Below are 26,624 nucleotides of genomic sequence, written 5' to 3' on the forward strand. Positions count from 1 at the left end.
TTTCAGTGCCAAATCGAGAAATACCCAGTAGCAGATATTCCTGTCAATGTGTTTAATGATTCAGATCGAGACCATGACAAAACAATGGAACCCGGCAGGAAGGAAGTGCAACATAAACTAAGGTAGAACATTTATTAAGCAGGTACCGACATTACAATACATATAACTTTTGTTTTATACAACTCTAATAACCAAATTATTAAAACATCGATGGACGGTTTAATTAGAACTTCTTAACTAGAACTTTGTAAAGTACTGTTACCGCCTGGTTCAAGGCCAACAACAATAGGGAGGTCACACACAGATGTATATATTTCCCTTTTACTCATAATGCTTACATTAAATTAAGTTGTGATACTGCTAATTACAGCACCTCTGGTTCCTCTCCATGCTTGCAGGGAACACGTTCAGGAAGGCTACCTTTCATTTCTTTAGGCAGGTGCACATGATTCTACAGTTGGTCTTTAAAGAGCATGCCGTGTTTGTGCAGATCTGTCTGAGCTGGAGCCCTGTCTTCATTAATTTTAGATGAAGTGCCTGGAGAGATACTTCATCAATATTCATGCACTGATGATTACAGGAAGCATGCAAAGATATTACTGCACTGTTAAGTGCAAAGAAATGTCAAATGTAAACATGTACATTATGATTTATGATATTTAAATGACACCCACTTAGATTAATAGCTCGCACCAACCTCACTGACCCCCATTAAATGCACTTTTAATAAATACCCTCCAGACATTGGGAAATTTCTTTATAATGAGGGAATTGACTGATTTAAATGTTTGATGTTGGATTTGGTAACATGCTGGAAGTGTTTCCATTTAGAGACAAACATTCACTCACTGTATAAAGAGAGACTTTTCGCTCACAAATAACAACACCACTAATAGCCAGCTTGTGTTTTGATGAGGATGAGTTACCTTGTGACTGTTTCCTCTGTATATTCTAAATTCCTACTGAGATAACACCTGAAGATGCTAACGCCAGCAAAGATTTTCACCAAGGATTTCTGCTTTGTGCCTCTGAAGCATCACTTCTTAGCTGATGTGTGTGGATGACTGATTCTCAAAGTAGCTGATGTAGGTATTGATTTGCTGAGGATAAGAAGGATAAGAGTATATCTGAGTGGGACTGTGGGGAGGGAATGAATACTCCTTGAGAGGCTGGAGTGAATGTTAACAAACTTAATACGCACCACTTTTGCAACGAGGTAAAACACCAGTTTATATTTAAAGACTTTTTTATATCAGTATTCAAGAGTAAAACAAAGAATTTCTGATTTTTACTGAAGAAACTACCTCCCCAAAGAGCACTATTTAAAAACCAAACCGTCTCTAAATTGTGTGTGTGAATGTATGTATGTATGTATGTATGTATATGTATGTATGTATGTATGTATATATGTATATATATGTATATATGTATATGTATATATATATATATATGTGTGTGTGTGTGTGTGTGTGTATATATATGTGTATGTGTGTGTATATATATGTGTTATATATATATATGTGTGTGTGTATATATATATATATATATATGTATATATGTGTGTGTATATGTATGTGTGTGTGTATATGTATGTGTGTGTGTGTGTGTGTATATGTGTGTGTATGTGTATATTATAATATATATATATATATATATATATATATATATATATATATAAAAAAAAAAAATCCCCCTCTCACCCCCTTGTGGGGTGGTATGTGTCATCCTCAAGCTCTGATGTTTCACCTGGAATCTGCTGGAGCCATTCTCCCAGTTTGGGGGTCACAGCCCCCAGTGCTCTGATTACCACTGGCACCACTGTTGCTCTTACTTTCCACATCTTTTCTAGCTCCTCTTTCAGCCCTTGGTATTTCTCAAGCTTCTCGTGTTCCTTCTTCTTGATGTTGATGTCGCTTGGGATCGCCACATCTATCACTACTGCCTTCTTCTGCTGTTTGTCCATCAACACGATGTCTGGTTGGTTAGCCATCACCAGTTTGTCAGTCTGGATCTTGAAGTCCCACAGGATCTTAGCTCGGTCATTGTTGACTACCTTAGGAGGTGTCTTCCATTTTGAGTATGGACCTTCCAGCCCATACTCGTGGCAGATGTTCCTGTACACTATGACAGCTACCTGGTTATGGCGTTCCATGTACGCTCTTCCTACCTGAATCTTACACCCTGCTGTTATGTGCTGTACTGTCTCAGGGGCACCTGGGGTCCTGCCTGGTGTGGTAGACCCCGGCCTCTATTGATCTTGTACTGAGTGCCTGTTTTTGTGCTGCCATGATTAGCGCCTCTGTGCTGTCCTTCAGTCCGGCCTTTTCCAGCCACTGGTAGGATTTCTTGATATCAGCCACTTCTTTTATTTGTCTGTGGTACACGCTGTGCAGCGGCTTGTCCTTCCATAACGGTTCTTCCTCTACCTTGTCGTCACCTTCGGGTTTCTGCTGCCTGAGGTATTCACTAAGCCCTTCATATTTGGGGGCCATCTTCCTGATGTACTCCTGGATCTTCGTTGTTTCATCCTGGACAGTGGTCTTGATATTCACAAGCCCTCAGCCCCCCTCGCTACGCTTGGTGTACAGTCTCAGGGTGCTGGATTTGGGGTGAAACCCTCCATATATTGTGAGGAGCTTTCTGGTCTTGATGTCAGTAGCCTCTATCTCCTCCTTTGGCCAGTTTATTATACCAGCGGGGTATCTGATGACTGGCAGGGCGTATGTGTTGATGGCTCGGATCTTGTTTCTCCCGTTCAGCTGACTTTTCAGGACCTGCCTCACTCTTTGTAGGTATTTGGCTGTGGCGGTCTTCCTTGCTGCCTCCTCATGGTTTCCGTTAGCCTGCGGCACCCCAAGGTATTTATAACTATCCTGAACATCTGCAATGTGGTTATCCATGGTCAGTCTTTGTGATGATCTGGCTAAGGGGGTTCACTTAGCCTTGGCAGTCTTGGTCGTTGTACTGAGGGGTCCAGCTTCGCTATGATCTTCAATCGTAGGTCAGTTGCCCTTATGTTGAGTGGTTCTGCGTAAGGGCTTATTGGGGCTTGGGAACCAATCTCTGAGTGTAGGGATGATGATGAAATCTCCCCGCTGACCTGTCGTTTTGGCTCCCTTGCCGTAGCATATTTGTTGTACTTCATCAATCTCTAGTTGTGATAGGAGCTGCCGTTTGCGGATGTTAGAACACTGATTCAGCAGCTGTTTCTTTGTTTATGTTGGGTTTCCAAGCATCCATCCATCCCATAGTCTCTGTATGTAACCCCTCTCACTGGGGTTGCTTGTATAGTAGCATCGCCTCAGATCAATGTTTTCTGTTCTAGTCCATGTATGACTTGTTCCAGTAGCCCATTTCTCATCAGGTTGCCCTGGTCCCCTAGCAACTGACGCGGACCTTGTTAACCCGGGCGACGTCCGAGCCGGTATGGCTCTTTTATTTGTGGTTTCACTCATGGTTGAGGTAGGCCAGTAGCATTAAGGACCTTGCCTAAGGATCCACCTGGATAAACCCGCCCTGACCGGGAATCGAACCGACAAGCACCTGGAGACTCCCGCCCTGACCGGGATTTGAACCGACGATCACCTGTACCGAAGTCAGTGGTGTTACCCACTGAGCTATCCGGGAATCAAACCATTGATCACCTGCACTAAAGTCTATGGTGTTAACGTTATGTGTGTGTGTGTGTGTATGTATGTATGTATGTACGTATGTATGTATGTATGTATGTGTGTATGTATATGTATATGTGTATGTATATGTGTATATATACTGTATATGTATGTGTGTATATGTATGTGTGTATATATATGTATGTGTGTGTATATATATATGTGTGTATATATTTATATATGTGTATATATATATGTGTGTATATATATACATGCAGTTTTGAAAATGTTTTTTCATATAGTATATACAATAATAAACATTGTTGTGTGTGTGTTACATGTACAGTATTTTTTTGCCTGTTGTGGTGACGGCTACACATTTGCTTGATATGATCTGCTGCGTGTCTAGTTGCCGTGTACAATGATGACATCAGGTTGATGAGAGATCTGCCAAAATGTCTTGCTGACTGGGTAAATAGAATCTCTTATTGTTTGGGTCTAATGCACCTGGGTGTTAAAGAGTCTGCTAGATACATAAAAACACTGATGAATAGCTTTTGTTTGGCAAATTAATACAACAACACAATCTTGACAGTGTCATTATGGTAAGCCATCTCCACTGACAAAAGAAACCGGGTAAACATACTTAATATTCATCAGGAGCCTTTAGCAGAGTAAATGAAGTGGAAAAAGAACAAAAACGTAAACTTTGACGTTATTTACATCTATTTAAATTAACTGGAACATATTCATTTCACCTTCTTTTACAATCCTCGCTGGTTCTTTTTAATCATCATTTAGGCCTAGTGTTTGAGGTGGTGCCAACTAAGGACATAGTTAATCAATTTTGGCCAAATCGGAACACTCACAATAAATCATGAGGTGTTGTTTTTTCTATTTTCCATGTACTGTGCCTAAGCTTTATTTTGAGAAATTACTTTTTAATTCAATTTCCTCGCTGTGATATTTCCCACGCCCTGCTTAACAAAACGGGAGGACAACAAACACATGAAAACTTTATTTTATTTACGACCATCTGTTACTGTAGCAGTAGTTGTTTATTACATTCAGAAAAAAATGAGTACGCTTGAAAATTTGAGTGTATGTCAAACAAACTAAAACAGAGTCTGAAAAATGAGGAGCAGGTTTTCTTCAATTTGTCCCGTGCGTAATGTTTCTTCTAAATAGCTGTTGTACTCGGAGGGAAAAGCTAAGTGGGTTTTGTAAATTAGATGGAGAAATCCATGTGATCACCTTTAATGTAACTACTGGTAACTGGTGGCCTGATGCTAGGCGTAATTGCATTGACCCTTATTTGCATGAATTAAATAAGGTGGTAAATATGGAAAAGCCTTGGGTCTTTTCATTATTATTATTAGATCCGGTGCACCTGATGGAACAGGCTTGTAACTCACAAACTAATTTTAGAAAGACACCAGGGATAGCCTATAGTCACTATCAGTCCGTGCCACTTATAGTTGAGTACCAATTGTTGAAATGTTGATGTTGCCACCTATAGGCAGCAACATATGCGCCACCTGCGGGCGATGTATGTTACAGCTGTAGTTACCACTGCTTGTTGCTGTGGAACACCATTTCCCAAGGATTCGTGGACCATTTTTTAAGCGCTAGACACTCAAATTGCATTTGTCTGGAGAAACACTAGCCATGTTTCCATTCACATGTTTTCAGTGCACATTTTGAAATATTGCATTAGAAAAGCTGTACAGAAAAGGCAAAATTTGATACAACCTTTTCAATTGCGTTAAAAGGTTTTTACGCTCACTTGAGGTGTTTTTTTTTCTTTTATCAAAAGAATCTTTACGTGCTAAACAACATGGAAATGCATTTGCTGAATAACTTCTGACGGAGTGAACATTTAACTCACGTGACTGGTCATCTGCCGATGTCGGCGTCTTCTTATAGTTATCTTTGTCTCAGAACTGCCCCTGAAAGCATGAAACATGGCCAACACTAGCTGAGATAACAACTAAAATCTGCCCAATTTAACCAAATTCCTGAAGACCTCTCTCCATTTTCTATCCTACTGTACATATTTAGATTTGTTTTGAGTTCCCAACCTCTACTTTTCTCTATAGCTACACTGTAGCCTAGTTTATTTGCTCCAAACCAGTTGACAATGCCTATTCACTTTTGTTACTTGAAACATTTCAAAAGTTCCCTTTAAATTCACTTGACAATCGAATGGAAAGTATGTAGTGTTTCCCACAGGTTGAGAATGTACTTGTAGTGGTGGGTGGCGCAGGATGGGACCATGCATCGGATGATGGCTGGGTTCAGTAATAAACTAGTCAAACGAAGGTTTATGAACTATTAATTGAAAACAATGACTACCTAACATTACTTTAAAAAGAAACAACTATCTAACGTACATATTTAAAATCCAAGTTAGACTAAAATATGATACAGATGTTTGATGTGCTTTGTAAATTAAATCTGGTTAGTTTGTCAAATGTTATGGTTCAGCAGATCAAATACCTGATTACCTGGAGCCCAAATGTTAAATGTCTTAACAACTTAGCCAAAATACTATACTATGATTCATAAAGAAAGTTACATGTTGTTTTAAATCTCAAAACTGTTTCCTCTCAACTCCTGTTAAATCATATAAGACCAAGGCTGCCTAAAGTTAATTCTTGTTAATTTTATTTGTTAGATCATTGTTCGTTTTTTGAATTGTTTTAATCCATTTTTTGGGGATCCTAAACACACTGCACTGCACTCATTACAATCTTCGCAAATTTCTGACATTCAAACTACTCTTCTTGTTTGAATGAGTTATAGTTTAAATTTTTTACAGCCAACTTAATAAAATCTTGGGTTTTATTTGGGCTTGAGTCCATAAATACTCAAGCCTATTAAAGATAGCATCTGAGCCTGAAAGGTGCACTATGAGTTCCTGCATGGTTTGAGCGTGAGTATTAAACTATAAATAGCCCAAAAATGACACAACCTTGCTCTAGTCTAATGCAATGTAATTGAAGCAGCCAGTAGCCTAATAAAGTAGGCTGTTACATTACATTACAACTGGTCAAAGACTGTTTCCCACAGTAAAAAAAACACCACTCCACGTAGCAGCTAGCTCGGTAGCCCCTTTTGGTGTAACTCCACAGCAGTGAAGGGTACTTGTCTACATCTGCAGCTGTAAATTGCTGCTTCTTCTGCTTTTAATGCTGAAAGGTGGCACAACTTAGACTGGAACAGATCCAGACTTGCAGGTATGAAGCTGCTGGCACTGTTTTTCTCCAGTTTTGACTGCTGCATGTATATACATTATAACAATAGCATTCATAGTGGAGTAACACATTGCCTTTTTCACTAAAGCAACATTCTGCTGCATGTGTTAACAGAATGGTAAATTCACTTGTTTTCTATTTCCCTCATTCCCTCCTTTTCTTTTGTGACTATATTCACCATTAGACCACTGTTGTTGCATGCTCATACCATTTGGTCTAGGAAGTTCCTCAGAGAAGTCTGCTCCAAGCTGCTATGTGTGCAAAGTTAACACTCTGTAGTGCGTTTATGTGCCATGGGAAGGGGTTAAATTAGTCCGGTGCTAAACTTATCACATGGGGTGGCTGTGGCTAAGTGGTAGAGCGGTTGCCTGCCAATCGGAAGGTTGGTGGTCCCATGTCGAAGTGTCCTTGGGCAAGACGCTGAACCCTGAGTTGCTGCGCATCGGAGTGTGAATGTGTGTGAGTGTTTATCTGACGAGCAGGTGGCACCTTGTACGGCAGCCCCGGCCACAGTGTATGAATGTGTGTGAATGGTGAATGTATCCTGTATGATGTAAAAGCGCTTTGAGTAGTCGTTAAGACTAGAAAAGCTATATAAATACAGAACATTTACATTTACATCTTAAACAATGTATATATCTTTTTTCACTTTTCTCTGTCTTAATAATTCAAACAATGAATATATTCATTTTACATACTGTATATTTATTTGTAGCTCTACAAAACAGAGTCCTAAATGAGGTGATGTAAGATCTTGGGAACATCAGAACTTTCCCAGGGTTTCCCTTTTTCTGTCAAAGGGTTTCCTCACTTTATCTCGGATTAGCAACCTCAGTCTAAGTTGCAGTAATGCACCTTAATGCCACCCGCCATAAAACGGAAAAAAGAAGAAAAAGCGACCTCAGTGCACTTGTCAGACAGCATACATGACATAGTGATAGGTGGATGGCAAGGTAGGGAGGAAAAATAGGTCAGAAACTGACAGGATTATTAATAGAATGTAAATAGCTCTGATATTCTGCTACAACAATGTTTCACTTTTACAAAATGATCCTATAACTAGGTGTGTCAGGATTTTTAGTGGAAGAAGCTGCCATTCTTATTTTGATTCCAGTGCTGTTTGTCAGCCGACACAAGTTGAATGTCCACAGTATCACAGTTGAATGCACCACACAAACACAGGGCAGCCTGCTTTTGTTTTCCATCCCACACAAGAAGGACCAATGTTCTATTACACATAACTCTCTCAATATTGTTTTACCTCTGTAACCTTGGACACAAATAGTGAATCAGGTGGATAAAGATTGCAGCCCCCATGATGTTGTTTATTTCTCCCACAGTGCCGTGCTCACACAGCATTTCTAAATTGGCAAGAGTACACGTTGAGACCTGGATGATTTGTACGAGCCTGACAAAATCATCATCCATGGCAACACGGTCAAACAAAATGAATGTATCTATAACTTGATCTGAACCGCAGTATGACTAAAGGTGGATATTTTTAATTCAGACTAAAGTTATTGTCTTCCAGTCTGGTATACAGGGAGTGACAGAGTGTCAATACAGTGACAGAGTGTACGGTTGCTTGTTTTAAATGATACAGACAAATAGCAATCAGTGAGTTCCTGTTCAGGGCAGTGATTCAGGGATTGTTATCCAGCTTCCAGTGAAAATGGCCTTTGACCTCCAGGGCTCCAATCAGGCACACAACACTCTTCCCGCTGTCTGGTGATAAATAGTACATTTGTAAAAAGAGATTGGCTTTAGAGAACTGGAGCTCAGCCCAGTTTTACCGATGCATGCTGGTCCATGGGCATGAATGCAGGTCTGAAGGTTAATTGCTTCCAGATGTTCATCCTGACTAGTTTGTTCATCAATTGAAATGATCAGTCTCCCATAGTGAACGGTCCAAGCTATTGTAACCTCATATTTAAAGAGCCTGGAAGTAAGTACAGTACATAACGGTGATCCATGTTTTTAGGTTGTTCTTCTGTTTGATTTTGGGTTTGAGTACTCACCAGCCAATAGTACATATTAGGCCTGCACGATTCAGGGGAAAAATATGAATTATGATTTATTTATTTTTAGCATACAATAGATTCTTTGTCACAGTTTCTTTCTCACAAAGTGTGATGTTTATTGCACGCATGAACCATGACAAAACAAAACAAATTGGCAGTGCCAAACAAAGATTTCTTTTGGCACCTACAGCACACTGTTCATCGCCACAAGCCTGTAAACATAGAGGCTTCAATGAAGAGAAGGGAGAGCACTGCAGCGCTTGGGAGCGCTTTAAAACCTATTTTATACAGTCTGTTTTAAAACTCGCAGAAGAAAGTAGTAGTTCGTAAAATTAAATGATAATCAAAGTCATTCAAAAAATGTACATATTAAACAAATAAAAATCTAAGTTATTTACAAATTTAATCGTGAACAGGGTGAATCGCGATCGCAATTTTTATAATGATTAATTGTGCGGGCCTAATATATACATATAAATCCTAGGCAGAGGTCAGGAGGCATTATTGTATATATTTTGCACCTCCAGTCTCCAGTCGACCTTTGTCTGGGGTATGTTTTCATGCTAGTCAAATGTGACCTGTTTTAGCGCAAACCACTAATTAGCTTGTAACGCTAGTCTTCGGGGCACTGGTAAAGTAAAAAGAAATCCCTATTTTATACCACTAACAGCGCTCAAAATAGCACCACACTTCCATGGTAGCATAAAGAGGGTCCCTACATGTAAACCAAAGCATTGAGAACTTTGTAAATGTTTATGACAGTTTATTAAAAAGATAGTTAATAAAGACTGTACCATTCGCCTATACAGGCAGACGCCATTTTGGGAAAACATGACCAGTAGAACCCCAAACGCAGTGCAACCAGTAACCAGTAACATGGCTCAAGCACGGGGACTGGTCATGACTCTTTTCCCCGGACGTGTAACTACATGTTGCAGCGACGCAGAACACAACGACTGTAATTTGGTTCTCTTGGTAGCGTTGTATTTCCTTATACTCATTTCCCGGTTCTCCTTTTTTTTGAACAACATGACATCAAGGAGAGGGTTAACTTTTCCTGCTACAGCTTTCCAACCGTGGGCAGAAATCACAGGGGCGACACCATGAAGTACGCTTTGTATGATTGGTATTTTTGCTCTCTGTTCATTGTGTATAGCATTAAGATTGAAATGTGCGTTGAATGTCATGTATTCTTTTTGTAAATGGCTACTTTTCTACAATGGAAGCCTTAATAAATGTCAGTGTCCTTGGCTACAATTATAATGTAGTCCATGTTGTGCACTGCTGCTAGTTTGCTCTCATGGTCCAGATGCATCTTTGTCCACAATAGTAACAGTAGGATCAGGCAATCTTAACCAGCGGGTGGGGACATGAATTTATTAAATATAAAATCGCATTACTTTGAGTATATTTTCAATCTATAATTCTACATTCTATACTTCTACAGCTACAGAAATGTGTGTGCATGTTTGTGTTATCTTTATGTTGTCCTGCTGGGAATCCGTAGATCAGCTCTGCAGCTCCACTGAATCTTGGGGGGGGCAGACTTTTCCTGGATAAGAACATTGATAAACTGCTTTAGCTCCAATTCCTACAAGTAGGACCAAAAGGTCAACACTCTAAGAGTGTTAGACCCTTAAGTGTTAAGGAAAAACTCAGGAGCAGTACAATTCATGTCACATACGTGAAGAAGATTGGGGAGACTTTGATGAATTACACAGGAACATTTAATGTATACTCAATTGAGGAGACAATTAAGCAGGCAGTACAGTTTAACCATGACGTTTTACTGTGCAGTGCCGTCCCAACTCTCTGAAGTTCCTGTCTTCCCAAAGGTGTATTTAAACTCCTGCTGTTGGGCGTTCAGTTTAGCTAAACCTTCGAAGTTAACATAGATATTGCAGGCGCCCAAATATCTCAGCACCAACAAAATGTGTTAAGTGTTTACTTTCTCTATGGCCTTGGCAGGGTGAGCAGCACTGTCTTATTATACAGCCGCTATGTCTCCTCTCACCTATGAAGGCACAAAGTTGACCAACTCCTCTGCTTGGAAAGGTTATGAGGTTATGTTGGACACTGATCTGAATGACACCTGGGTACCATTGTCTCAATTTACATAGCATTAGTTCATAAACTGGAAATTCTAAAACAGTAAGGACTAATTTCCTTCCCATGGGTACTCCACACATACACACCTAGAGCTCACATTATCCTGTATGATGGAGGGGAGTTAAGAAGTTGCATCATTATCCCAAAAAAGATATCTATATATGTGCAGGATTAACTAGACTTCTATGAAGCTCAATTGGTTCAGGGTATTCAGAATGAATTTAGAGTGTTAAAAAGACGTGGCCCACTTGTCAAGTTTATTGTATCGCAGGTCATAAAAAAAAAACACACATTTGGATTGAAAAAACACGGATGACGATGAAGGATGACGACTAACCTTGCCAACTTGCAATTGTCACCTGACAGAAGTAGTCTAAGGCACTTCATCAAGAGAGCAGCAGAAATGACTGCGTGCTGTAAACAGGGATTTGGGGATTAACTCTCCTGAATGTGGGAAGATAAAAGACAGGCTGGATTAGAAGAGAAATGATTAATGTTGAGTTGTGTATGGACAAAGGCCAGTAAATATTCAGTCATAATCCTCCAGTCTATAATCAAGATGACAAAAACAAAACCTGGACTCGGACTTGGAGGTGGAGGTAGAAGAAGAGGGAAAACCTACATATAGATCAAGCCATGGGAGGCATAGGACAACACTGGCTTTGTTTTTGTTATAGTTGATTTGTGTGTTCTTCTGTGATATAATTGTTAGACCTTCAGACTGAGGTTCATTTATCTCATTGGACCTCCATCAAGAGGCCATTAAAGGGACAAGGTGTGGTTTCAGTGTTTGGGGATAAGGAATGTATTCTGTATTTTGGGGAAATTGTTATTTGGAATCTTATCAAGAGTCACATCCAAATATGGCTACCAATCTCACATCTGCACCCTGAATATAAAGCTACAGCCAGAAGATTGTTAGCTTGGCTTAGCATTAAGACTGGAAGCGAGGGGGGGAAAGCCAGCCTGGCTTTGTCCAAAGGTAAAAACTCCACCTACAAGCACCTCTAAAGCTTCGATGCAAATGTGCACATTTCCCAAAATGCCAAACAGCTCTTTAAATGACGTTTAGTGGGTAAATTTTGTCAGTGTTAAATTGTACTATTCTGACCTATTGCTTATAGGACATGCAGTAAATTACTTTTTTAACTTTTAAGTTGTTTCTACTTTGATTTTCTTATTCAAGTTAGTTTTCAAACAAAAAAGCCAGTCTCTAATTCATTATTAGTTTTACATTTTAGATTTATCAGTTATAATTATTACTAATTTACATTGCTGAATTCATTCATTACAACCTGTAATGAAAAGAAATATTAGACTGTACCCCATTTTATTTATTTGTTGTGATTTTGATTACACACCTCAGTGGGTATGCCAGAGGCAGAGCAGAAAAAAATGCACAAATATGCATACTCTAGGACAGTCAGAAATACATTTATACAAAAAAAACAAAATGTAGAATAATGTAAATTGCCACTTTATTGTGAGTGAGTCCTCAGTCCTTGTCAAAGGATTTAAAGACGCATCTGAGTAGAGTAAGGTTAAGAGAAACAGAGCAGTGAAAGTAGAATAGAGAAATAAAGCAGAGGGACGTTAAATGGGCATGATTTTAACAGACTCATGAAGTGTAGTTATTACGAGCTGAGTCATACATCTGCAGTCTGACTAATCAGAAGGCAGTGCAGAGGTATCTTCTGCAAACCAGCCAAGCTGTGCTGGTTTGTTGGTAAATTAATCTGTAAACTCCTGTGATATAGTCATTACAAGCATATTGGTGACATTGTACTAGGTAGCAAATTGAAACAAATGAAACCGCTTAAATGGCTTGGTCTGTTTATAAATGATAGCGGGGGAGATGCAAGAAGTTAATAAAGAAGGTGCAGGGAATGTTGCCCCACAATTTCCAGGGTTGAACTACTGTACTCTGTACCATGAAAGTGTGGCATTGATGAAGAGATATTTTGTTGTTATCGTCCAAGATTTATGCTGAGCTATTTGGCTAAGACAAAGCAAGAGGAGCCCATCCTCTGAATACCAAACAAAAGGGTCAAATGAGGATAGATAACTAATTAGGGAGATGGAGAGAGAGCGAAATTCTCCAAAGACGGGCGCCCAGGGTTCCTCCTGCCTTCAAATTGCAAGTAATGTGGAGGAGTTGGTCCGAGCCATGCTCATAGATGTTGCTGCTATTGACTCCTGCTGTAACAAAACAATCCCTTGCTGAGGAAGATTAGGTTTCATTGGAGAATTGAATATAAGACTTGCTTCTTGTTTGCTTTTCTGTTTATCCTTCTCTCTCCCTCCCTCCCTCTCTGTCTTTGTGATTCACAAGTTGACCCACATGACATAATAATAGTCTGGGAATGAAAAGATAATTTTGGTTGCTCTCAAATTGGATGTACTTTCAAAACATCAAGCTGGAATTCGCACAGAGCTGTTATAATGAGGTTGAATCATACTGCAATATATTCCTTCATCCTTTAGTCTGTTTCTGTGCAACTGAATCAATCTTTAGTAAAATTGAAATACAATTGCATGTGTGTGTGCATGTGTGTTTGCTCTTTTGCTAATGCTTGCACGTGTTCTGGGGAATTGACAGCTGTGGGCTATGATCATCCCCAGTCCAAAGAGACAAAAAAGAAAATCAAGCAAATAGCAAAAAGGCTTCAGTTGTGCTTTGACTTGTTTGTCTCAAAATGTGTGACCCCAATCTCATTCACCAAAAGATGGTAAAACGTTATCAATACAAAGTCCTCATTATCCATAATGCACAGTGAATTTTCTCTCACCCCGGACATTGCCACCGATACCATTTCTTGCTGTATTGACAATGCCAGATTTTCAGTCTGTCACAGTGATAAATAAAACACAGTCCTTAAACTGCTCTTTAACGACCTTTTATGTTGTCAGAAAGCTTGACATCTTGTTGCGATTAACCCAAAGTGGCTGTCAAATGGCAGGATTGACATGGCAAATGCAAATGACACATGAAGACAGTGATGTACTGTAAGTGACATGTATGGATATGAGCTCTCTTCTGTAAAGGACAGAACTCCCCTAAAGGCGCACATGTGGAAAATTGGGAACATGCAGAAGAGGGGAGGAATCATGGCCGTCATTGATATTGGTAGCACTGGGCGTTGGAGTTATGGTATGTGAGAATCGCTCAGGCTAATGTCGGAGATGATTAGACAATAATTGAAGTATTCTACTGTTGCCGCTAATCATGGTTAAAGAGTCCGCCTCTTTATCACCTTGGACTGGATGTCATGTGGACTTGAAGACCCTCATACTTTTAAATCAAGGTGAACAAGTGAAAAAATGGGAGATGGCATGATATAAAGGGGCAGTCTACCACTCTCAAGCATTTGGCTTTAAGTCACTTTTGAATAAAGTGGGTTATATACCGACAGTCGTATTTTGAAAGTAATTCTTTGAGAGACAGGAAGCCAGTGTAAAGACCTCAGAACTGGAGTGAAGTGATCTACTTTTTACCATTTTGTTAGGGCGACCTGTAAAGAAAGTGTTACTAGTTGAGTCCAGTGAAGATAAATGCATTTTTTATCCAAATCTTGCTGAGACATAAGGCCTTTAACCTTTGAAATATTCTGTATGCTGACTTTGCAATTGTTTTAATGTTGCGGTTAAAATTCAGGTCTGAGTTCATGACTACACCAATATTTGTGGCTTGGTCTGTGGTTTTTAAAGTGCCCATATTATGAAAAAATCACTTTGTCTGGGATTTGGGCTGTTATTTTGTGTCTTTGGTGCTTCCACATGCATACAAACTTGAAAAAAACTAATCAATGCTGTTTTGAGTTAGATACAGGTTCCTGAATGTTCTCTGCCTTCAGTCTCAAAATCTGCACGGCTTTCTATGTCACTAGCCGAGACGAGCTAATTTTAGCATGCCAGTGCTAGCATGCTAGCTCGTTCTCAATGACAAAACACTGCTACAGCACACACTACTTCACCATAATCTCCAAAAGAACTACTTCCTGTCCCTGTTCTGCAGGTATTCCACAAGTTCCCCTCGTTTAGAAGAAGTCTCCCAGCTAATCCTGCCTTGTACTGACCAAAGTTGGAGAAAGAGTTATCTAGCTGAAAACCTAGCTAACCTAGATAACCTAGTGATCTCACCTAGCAACTACGCATGTGCAACTCTCAACAAAGATAGTATAGAAGTGAGCTGGCTCACTCTGTAGCTAAACCAGAGACCCAAACACACAGGTTGAAAACCCGATCTGCAACAGTGTGCAGTACAAGAAAAATACGGTGTTTTTTAAAAATGAAACCATGTAATCCTAGTCTGGTACAACCGTTAAATATAATTATGAACCTAAAAATAAGCATAATATGGGCGCTTTAACATTGCTTTTAACATTTAATATTTGTTGAACCTGAGTGCTGACTTTTAATCATTCATTCTTAGCTCCAAAAACAACCACCTCAGTTTTGTCTTTGTTTAAATGAAGACAATGCAGGCACATCCAATCGTTGATTTGTTCAATACACTTACTCAGTGTTTCTATTGGACCATAGTCTTTTGGTGATATGGTTATGTAAATGTGTGTGTCGTCTCCAAAATTGTTTGTATTGGACCATAGTCTTTTGGTGATATGGTTATGTAAATGTGTGTGTCGTCTCCAAAATTGTTTGTATTGGACCATAGTCTTTTGGTGATATGGTTATGTAAATGTGTGTGTCGTCTCCATAATGACAGTAACTTCTTTTTTTGTTTTCCCCTATGTTGAAGCCATTACACTGATTTTAGTTTTCTCCTTTTCACATGCATGTGATTTATAATTATACTAATACGTGTATTTGGATAATGCTGATTACAATTAATATTGAATATGTTGATGTGATGTTAACGGTGATGATGATGATGATCACGTCAGGGGGTGTTAACTCTATATTTAGACCTCACCTGAGCCAGGTGTGTGCGTGTGACTAGAGAGCGGAAAGAAAATGAACACCTGATAATAAGGCTACTTTAGAAAATGTGTTTGTTTTCAGATTGTCTTTTGTCACAGAATAATTGGCATGTACTTTCCATTTTGTATCCAATGAACATCTTTAGCACTTATAAGACTCTGTTCTGTTGGTTCACCTACAGCACCCCCACAGTGTGTGCGAGCGACGAGTTTGCTACTCTCCACAAGCTTTCTTAGGTTTTTTTAGGCTTATAAATAAAACAATCCAAAACAGCCCAAAAACATACGAACACAACTTAAAAGTAAACCCTGGCTCTCATGCAAAACTGCGCATGCACCACACAGAAGCAGAATTTTGGATTCAGTCCCGCTTGCAAATTGGCTATCAACGGATGTTGTTAATTCAAATATATACTAAAATTGTAAAAAAAAAAAAAAAATGTGAACATGAAAAATAATATTCTATTTTGTAAAAATAAAATGCAGCACTACTGCTGCTCCCCAGTACAGTAAGTCTATAATGTAAGCCCAGCCGGAGAATTCACGGCAAAGCAAAGTTTATGTCATGCTCCTGCGCCAAACTGAAAGAAAAAAAAAAAAAACATGGGTAAAGAAGGGTCATTTACACTTTATTTACATTTCTTTATACCAATTGTCTTGGGTGGTGCCAAGCGCTAGACGGAGCCACGGTGCCGCTACAAAATAGCCTCAGGAAGGAACTTGTTTTGGTGGAACCTGTGTACTTTCAAAAGTAGTTTTAGTTGTGGAATAGAAACCTCAGATTGGACAGATAGTCTAGCTAGCTGTCTGGATTTACCCTGCAGAGATCTGAGGAGCAGTTAACCAGAGTTTAAAATTACAACACAAAGAAAGAGTGAGGTAACGGACATACGGCCGAAAACAGTGAAATCTTGCGGAATTTCCAGCCACACTGGAGAAATCCCGGAAGTGGAACGTCGTTGATATAGACTGTTTACACACTGACGCCAACGGAAAGGCCTAACTGGAGCAACGACAAGATTCAGGAACTTTTGTCGATGAGGACCAATGCCAAAATTGTCAGACATATTCAAGTGACAGCAAGAGACACCTGTTGTTTATGACCAAATAACAAACTGGCTATGTGACCACGGTCTAATCCGCATCATGTCCTGCCTACTGCATGCTGTAGAGCGAGAGGGAGGGAGAGAGTGTGTGAGAGAGAGGGGTATACGGTCTTACACATACAGTAGGTTTGAAAATATTCAAACCTACTGTATGTGTTTTTAAAAAGGAATATTCAAACGTAATGTTTAGCCAATATTGGCCCTATTGCGAACTGAGTTAACTGGCTCCTCTTTAAGTTTAAAAAGAACTATTTGTCCACAAATCTCACACCACTACTTGCTTGGGATTTTATTGTTGTATTATTGTATATTGTACACAACCATGGATGTGGTTAAATTTGATCTTGCATACTGCAATACCCTTGTCCTTGAGTTGATGTGAATGAGAGAATGAGAATAGTTTAATAGCTTTTTACTGTCCAGCTACAATAGATCTCCTTTTCTCTTTAATGCTGGGCCTTAGTTCACCTGAGAGCAGGCAGTGTAAGTGGGGCACTGAGAGATATGGATTGAGAAATGTGTTTTTTCTACGGTGATGAGGTGCAATGAGTGCAGGAAATAAGGGTTGCAGGTCAGTCTGACTTCTTCACTCGCAGTAACCCCAATTCACAATATTATTACAGGTAAGGTCAGACTGAGCAGAAACACAGAATGAAGTAAGAGAGGGGCAGAAAACCTGACAATAAGAATGTTAAAGAGACAGACAGCGACAGGGATAAAGAGAGACAATGTGAGAAGGTTCATGGTGTGTGTGTCTGTGTGTGTGTGCCATTTAAGTCGTCCAATAACTCTATGGTGACAAAAATTGAATGAAGAGTGTAGTGATGCAGACCCCGCTCTTTTAACTGATTTTGATGTTCTCTGGACCAGAAACCTCTAAGAACAAGATTCTGTCTCTCCTTGTCACAGTGAATATATACCACCTACTTGCAGCCTGCCTGCCGTGCTTGTTACTCCTTACGCCTTGTCCTTGTGCAGTTTCCAATAGCAACTGGCTGAACTAAAAGAGATTTTTTGGTTGACAGATTATTATAAAATATATCTTTTCTCCGTTCTACAGCATCTACCTCTGTAAATCATTGTGGAAAATGGTGCACATTTGTACTCTCAAGATAACGCCGTTTCTTAGTGAGGAAAGAGCTCTGAGGGTGGAGGGGAAGGCAGAGGGGAGGGCAGGCTGTTGCACATGTCTGTTGCCATGGGGATTCTGGCGCAGTGACTATGCAGTAATGCGGCTGCAGGAATGGAGGATTTGTTTTTGCAAGGGAGGCTCCATCAAAGAGTGTGCATGAGCTGGAGCCTCAGCCACCAATTATGTGGAGGGGGCATTTTTTTTTTTTTTTTTCTTTTTCTTTTTTAGAAAGAGTTGGTGACGCTTTATTTAGACCCAGAGCATGGTGCTGCCTCAGAGACCTTTTGATGTTTCCATACTACCTCACCGTCCAGATTAAATTAAGGATCGGCCACCACACGAATGGTTAGGAGAAAAATCCATTTCAATAAGGGGGAGACAATGGAGAGCTAATGGAGGCTTCATAATTACATGTTCCCAAGATAAACGTGTTAATCAAATACAAAGCCTGCATAGAAAACAGTAATTTACTGTTGGAGAAGAGGAGGCTGCTTGGAATATTGCAGATATAATCAGTGTGGATAAATTAATTTTAATAAATAAACTCTGTACTTAATTTGCATATTATGAAAGTCAACATTCTGGCCATTGTAATATTGGAAATGGCTTTAACCCTTTTGTTGTATGTGGTACTTCACAGCACAATATATTTCTGGTTGAGGCAAGATTTAATGGAAACCAATACCAAAACTAATCCTTACGTACAACTCATCAGTATCACATGGTTAATTTAAAGCAAATATAATAGATTTGCTAATGAATAGAGAGTAATGGAAGAATTGTTACAATCGGGTAGGAATGAGGACCCAAAGGCAGAGATGAGGGAGGCAGGCAGGGGTAGGTACACAATGATTTATTAACAAAAAGTCCAAGAAAAGCACAGGGAAGTCCGAGAAAAACACAGGGAGCGAAACCAAACCGCCAAATCCCAAAAAATCAAAAAAGGGTCCAGGGTAAAAGACGAGACATAAAACAGGGAACAACAGCAGGGAAAAGTCACGGGTAACAGGAACAGGAATAAACAACGAACACTCAGTCAGGAGGCGGCGTGGAAGGGAACACAGACACAAGAACAATCAGACAAGAGACAAAGGGAACACAGAGGTTAACGTGGGGCTGGACAGACGGGACGGACTTTAAAACAGACAGGACAGGCTCAGACGGGACGGACCTTGGGACAGACAGGACAGGCTTAGACGAGACAGACTTTGACACAGGCGGGACAGGCCTAGACACAGACGGAACCGACTCAGATGGGACAGGCTTAGACACAGATGGGAAGGACGGGACAGGCTTGGACAGGAACGACACTGGGGTAGGGAGGAAGACAGGGACGGACACGGTGACAGGTACAGAGACGAACACAAGGACAGGTACAGAGATGAACACAAGGACAGAGACGAACACGGGGACAGAAACGGGCACACGGACAGAAATGGGCATGGAGATGGGTACAGTCCCAGAGATCGGTACAAAAACGGAGACAGGTACAAAAACGGAGACGGGTACAAAAACGGGCACGGAGACGTGAATGGTGATGGTAACAGAGACACTGGGACCGGGGAACCAAGGGGACTGGGACCCGGGAACCCTGAGGAACTGAAGCCAGGAAAACCCAGAGGGGAACCCGGACCAGAGGGACCCCGGTAACCAGGGCCAAGAGGGACTAAGGAAGTAGGGCCATGGGGAACTATGAAACTAGGGCAGGGCGGACCTCTGGAACCGGGGCCAGGGGGACCCCGGGAATCAGTGCCACGGGAGCGAGACGCCAGCTGTGGATAAGGCACGCTGGGCGCCAGCTGGAGGTCAGGGACGCTGGGCGCCAGCTGTGGATCAGGGACTCTGGGCACCAGCTGTGGGTCAGGGATGCTGGGCGCCAGCTGGGGGTCAGAGACGCTGGCCGCTGGCAAGAGGTCAGGGTCAGAGGGACTGGGAGTCAGTTCAGCAGAGCTGGGCGTCGGGTTAGAATCAGGGGAGCTGGGAGTCGGCGTTGGGTCAGGGGAACTGGGCGTAGGGTCAGGGCAACTGACCACAAGACACAAACATGAGGAGACAAGACAGGACCCCAAAAAACCACAGAAACAACCCAAACCATCACAAGAATACCTCTATTTTAGCAGTTCACAGTGGAAACAAGACATGCACAATGTTTCCAGACGAATGCTAATATTGTAGAAGTATCCCATAACACGAAATGGAAATACTCAACTCAAACAAGTACCTCAAATTTGTATACAGTACCTGAGTTTATTTATTGCTCATTTTTTGATTGGCAGTGGTGCCAGGGAGAATTTATTTCTGCTCAGCTCAAAGACAAAGGACCATATACTGAAATACCATATAATCTCAATGTTCTTTGGTTGATTAATTTGCATGTATCTTCCCCTCTCTCCTAGTTTACTGTTTTATGAACAGTCTAAATATGTACAATATACAGTGTGTATATATATATATATATATACTGTAAGTACAATGCATATTTGAAAATAGTGTGAAACATTGTATGTTGTCATTGTTCAATATCAATAATTTAAATGTGTACTTTTGCACTGGGCATGAGCTCTAATTTTCCTGTGTAAAAGTAGTAGTAACTTGAAAATTCTGCAGAGAAGCTACAGAACTTTTTGATATTGAAAACGAATACAGTCACACATTGTTTAACATCTCCAATAATACCTTTATTTTATTAAATAGTGGATGTACATTGCATTATCTAGTGATTTGTAAACAGTATAAAACATTAGTTGTTAATAAAAATGTAGTAAGTTGATTTAAAGGGATTTTTTTCATCTGTTTCCTTCCATTATAAAACATGTGAACATGAGAACCTGCCTGCTGTGGCTGAGCGGACATGGTTACAAAAGAACAAAAGGACATTTCTGAGTATAGTGTTGCTTCATGCGACTGCTCACAGTGGTGTTATTAAATGAATTTGTGATTATAATGGAAAGGAGATGGAATCAGCTGCCATGTTGTGATGGGTGCTACCTAGCAGTGTTTCTTTCCTCATAATTCATCTGAACATAACAACACATGTACGCATTATACATAATACATTGATGTGTCAGGGTCGAGAAAAAACTTTCAAAGAGAATGCCACAAGATGAATTACATAAGCCTTAACTTTAACATCCTCTGAACCTCCTGCTTTGTATTGTCTGCTGTTACGTCAAGGCACAGCAGTCAGTTACTATTGCGAATATGGTCTGATTAGCATGAATAATCAATGGGACACTGTCTCGTAACTTTGTTGCTGTTAAAGAGATAACGTAAAGGCCTGCCGCAGTTAAAATACACTACTTCCTATGAAGGGTAAAACCTTGTAGAATCATAATGTTGAACACTCAACAATGCATTGTTACAAAGATGCATTTGAACTGCAGTAATCCCACTTTTAGGAACTGATCATGAATAGCTGATGTTATGTGACTTAATTACTGTGCATTCACATGCGGTCTGTAAACATGACTGCATTTAATTTAAGTCTCTGCACAGTTCCTTCCTCCCATCACTCCCACATGGCTCATATATTCACAGTGCCTGGTCTGGATCCAGCGAGGTAAAATTTATATCCCAAAGCAAAGCCTGGAGGATCTCACAACGATGCAAGCAACAACAAAAACAATTTACCATTTAAATGACACTGTTATCTGAAGCATATTATTGTACACCGTGACCGCAAAATCCAATTTTTGTGCACAAACACCTGACTTTCTGACACACCTTGGATCTCTCGCCATAATGAGATGATAAAAGCCTTGTGTAATTGTCAAGAGCTCCTGAGGTTTAGATACACTGTGTCTACAGCAGCAACCGATCCCATGTAATATTGTAACCCAAGCAAATCAGAAAAAACAAACCGTTTACTTCAGTATGGTCAACATATGACTTTCAAACTGTACAACATTCTCTCATGAGCTCTAAGGATGGCACAAGCTATTAGGTTTACCATTTCTGATATGACAGATGTCAGTGAAGAGGGATTTAGTCTGCACATTTCCTTTGAGTACCCTTGCAGACCATGAGAGTGGTTATAGATCTGTAAGCATTGCTTACAAGGTCTGTCTATATTGCCAGTGCTGTATACCACAGTTTAGAACACAAGGGAGCTTAACAGTGAACAAACTAACAAGCTAAATGGTACCAAAGGTACCAATTAAAATCAATGTTTAGTCATTTATCCATTTTATAAGTTTAGCTTTTTTATTTTGGGAAACTCGGAAGATGCCAAAAGTGTCTGTAATAAAGCCAATTAAAACTTTTCATCAAAGTCTCAAAAGTGGCTTTGATACTGAGAGGGATGACTTAAATTATGAGTTAGATACTGGGAGAGTAAATTACAGTACTTGTGCTTCTGACCTAAAAAGAGCACATCATTTGTTTTTGCTGTCATTTGAACATTAAGAACGTAACAACAATAAACATATGTCATCCCTATGGAGGAGATCCTCTGGGAGGCCGAGAATAATTATGTTTAGATTTTTCTCTCCGGGACAGATGTAATAGACTTGGGAATATGAGTTATGTCCCAGAGACAAAGCAAATCTGTCCAAACCTGTGAAACCCAGAGTTTGTAAATGGCTTTAGAAATGTACCCTCTGTTTTGTGCCTTAACACATTATCATCAATCAAAATGCCATAATGAGTGGGGTCATCCGGATACAGGTCTTGCTTTTCAGCCTCAAGCAATTCCCTGCACCTATTTGTGGCTTTCATTGACATTCAGTAAAATCTGTGATGAACCCCTTCCACCCTCCTGTAACCTTGAGAAAAATATGAACAAATACTGTGTTAGCATTGCATCCGAGTTGAAATATAACATGCACTCAAAGACTACATCTGTGGCTGAAATATTACATGCAGCCACAATGAATCATTATGTTAATTGATAGACAATTTCATACCAGCAGAAAAATGGCAAGAGTGACAATAATTTACTCCATGATCTCTTTATCTATTTTACACACACACAACTTCAGTTTGACGTAGAATAGGGTCTGTACTAGTCAGCAAGAAAATATAATAATGACTTTATTATGCAAAGGCATGTCATAGTTTTAGATGTACTATACAAGATTCACATGGGTTGCCTCATAACCTAATAAATACCATTAATAGTATTTATTAAATGATATTTGTGAATTCAAAAGAACATTTTGTTTTAACCGGCTCGAAAGCTGCAACATACTGTGATTGCCCTCAGTCGTCAGTGAGCTGCACCTAGAAAGCACGCTGACACACACACACATTTTATTTCACAAAAGTATAGGTTAAGTTACAGCTCGTTCTAAGTATTGTGTCTTCTTTCTAAAGCTTGGCAAATGAAATCTGCTACAAAAAAAAGTTTCTTTATTAAAGCTTAACTCAAAATGTTGTCATTTTAGTAAAAATGTCATCCCATATGTCCTTGTAAACAGGACAATAAAACAAAAAATGATTGTAGTTCTTAATTTTAGCTAGGGCACATAATAAACAAAGTCTGTCCTCTGGAGTGGCATTAAACCTGTTGGTCTCTAGGGCTGTAGAAGACATACTGTATGCATACTCTTTCATCAAAGCCTGATTGTTGCATTTAAACATAATGGATCACAAACATTATGGTAACAATAATATTGTAGCTTTGCTTTTCAAGATGTTTGTACTGCATGCATAACCAGAATATGATGGCATAAACTGTATGACAATCTGTACTTTGAGTCAAGACATCTGTCTCTCAGTTTCCGTCTAGGTGAATGCACCAGAAACAAAGTGTGACTTGACAGGAAAAACATAAGCAGGTGTATTGAAGCGTTGCGGTCCGCTGGGGCCCCCAGGGTTTCCTGTGAGGAGCACTAACAGTCTTTGTGTTTACTGCTCCACTGGACGTCTCATATGCTCGTTCATAACTGTAATGTTGTTCAGCTTTTTGAATGATAACTACAATCGTTTACCATAACATGTTTTTACAGAGCTTGGCATGGTTCATGAACTAAACTAGTGGTCTGAGAAAATATATATATATATATATAATATATATATATATATATATATATATATATATATATAATATATATTTATATATATGACACACCACTAGTAAATATACTGTGTGTTATATATATAAAACCAAGTCACGGAAATACAAGTTTTTTTTAAGTTTAACTGTTAATATTTTATTTTCATGGACAAATGTATTACATAAATCGCTCACTGTAAGTAAGGCATTAAAAATGGAAAGGCTTTTTTCCCTTGTTTTTAAGACAATCGTTGGTAAGCTATTTTGTCCTTGTTTCATTGTCCAGAAATGTGTAAACGTGATCATTTAAACGTTATTGATCTCAGATAAGGATGACTAGATCTGATGAGGTTTGATCAGTGCCTAACTGCAGCCTATGTACACAGAAAACCCTACAGCTCATTATTTTTAATTACTAGCGGTTTTAGCTCTACCACTGCTGTGTGTTAACAACTGCTTGTGCTGCCAATAACTCAATGCTATGTCCTCAAACGAGAGACCCAATTCATTTGCATTGCACAGTTGACATCAGGACAAAGCTGCTCTCAGATTGTCAAAACTGAATGTGTCCCACATGTGCTGGTGAGCTTCACACAGATCTTACGGCTCAAAGATGACTACTCAACTGTAATGAGGCGCAGTTATTAATTACTTGCCAATAATCTGCCTACAAAAAAAACATCTGCAGACAAAAGAATTGTTTCTGTGACGCAGCCAGATAATGGAAGACAGTGAGCCAAAAACAGGACTTTAAACTAATGAAAAGTAGCTGGGTGCTTGTTTCAAGCTTGCCACTTGTTTTTTTGTGAAGCAGATCACTATAACAGCTATTAAAGCAAAACACATCAATGGTTCTTTCATAATTTCTCCCAAAGGAAGCTAATGACAGTAACACACACATGACAAAGGCATAAATGAGTAGTTGTGTAGCCAACTTTTTTATATAATCTGTCGTAGAAAAAGATAATATTAATTTAGTTTCAGTTTTTGACAAGGCTACACTGAAAAAAGAAGCTTTGCACACACCGCATGCTGTGTTGTAAGAGTTGCTGGTAACCGCAAGAGCAATGTAAATGTCAGAAATAGGTTTCTGGTAGTAACTGTATACTCAGCCCATACACATACAGTATTTATGAGGATCTTTAATTAATACTGGTAATGTGTTTTGTTCAGCACAAAACATGACAACAATAATAACAAACCAAAGAGTTAAAGCCCCTATGTGGATTTGAAAATGATTGACTTAAGCAAGTGGTGCTATCAAAATAAAATGATCGAATGCAATGCACTCTGGCACAGACACCGCCAACCCCTCCGTTTTCCCCAGGATGATCCCAATTTTCTACAATTTAATTCAAATCTTTTTGGCATTTAAATAACTGTAATGGTATAATTACACAGTTTTACATATATAGGCTTTAATTAAGCCAACTCATCAGCTCACACATCAATCAGTGGTTGTATCAACGTGTGTACGAACAGGCGTGATTACATCCGACATAAAATAAATGTATTGAAATACAGAAATTACCGACTGTCCCATTTAATTTATCTCCTCATTTATATCATTCATTCACACTTCACTTGTAACCCTGGTACTTCTGACAGCACCTTGAAGGCAGCATAACGCTCATTTGTTACTTCACATTTATGCAAAAGACAGTCTGTAATCATTCCAGCTTGCCTCACAAAGATACTAGTAACACAAAATAGTTCACAAAAAAATTGGCTCAGGGAGAATGATGGACCCATGAGATGGTTTGAACTTGTCGGTCCAGCGGGTGCACTCCCCCCTCTCCAGATGGCTGGCCCTCTCTGAGGATTCCCTACTTCCTACCTCCCTTACGCTTTGAACACAGCCATTTTGGAACTTGGCCTTCACTTTGATGTCAACTACACACCTGTAAAGATTTGTGACTGCCTCTTGCATGGTTGCAGTGCTGTTGCAGTGTGGTAATTTCCAGGGAGTATGGAGAGAGAACACAAACCATGAGGCTTCCTGCTCACATTCAACTTCCTAACTTTTATCATTTTAATAATTTTTATGTAAAGCACTTTGATTTACCCTGTTGCTGAAATGTGTAATACAAATAAAGCTGCCTTGCCTAAACAAACATAGCTTATAGGTAGCCTCCAACAGAAAATCAACAGAACAAATCCTCACTCTCCCACGGGTAAAGGGATGGATGACTCAACCCTGTCCCTGTCTCTGGAACTTGTACAGATCCATACTGTAAGAATTAAAGAAGTTGTCTGTAGGTTTAGTGCCTTATGAGCACTGTGTATTTGCCTTGAACTACATGTTCAAAGTGTCCATATTATTCTCATTTTCAAAAACACAATATTTTTTATTGTATTCCACATTGCTGCAGATCCTCTTTTCACACTGTGTGTTTAGGTCTCTGTTTAGCTACAGAGTGAGATATCTCACTTCTTTACTATCTTTGTTGGGAGTC

The 26,624-nt window shown here is 39.6% G+C and overlaps 1 long non-coding RNA gene across 1 annotated transcript; it reads left to right on the plus strand.

Moving 5' to 3' along the window:
* Positions 1-5,597: 5,597 nt before the first annotated feature.
* LOC116697151 (uncharacterized) lies at positions 5,598-22,109 on the plus strand. Its single transcript, XR_004333938.1, has 3 exons — positions 5,598-5,660; positions 18,049-18,058; positions 22,099-22,109. It is a non-coding gene; the product is annotated as an uncharacterized LOC116697151 (long non-coding RNA).
* The last annotated feature ends 4,515 nt before the right edge of the window (positions 22,110-26,624 follow it).

The sequence above is a fragment of the Etheostoma spectabile genome, chromosome 10 (assembly GCF_008692095.1).
Source record: "Etheostoma spectabile isolate EspeVRDwgs_2016 chromosome 10, UIUC_Espe_1.0, whole genome shotgun sequence".
In the NCBI taxonomy this organism is placed as follows: Eukaryota; Metazoa; Chordata; class Actinopteri; order Perciformes; family Percidae; genus Etheostoma; species Etheostoma spectabile.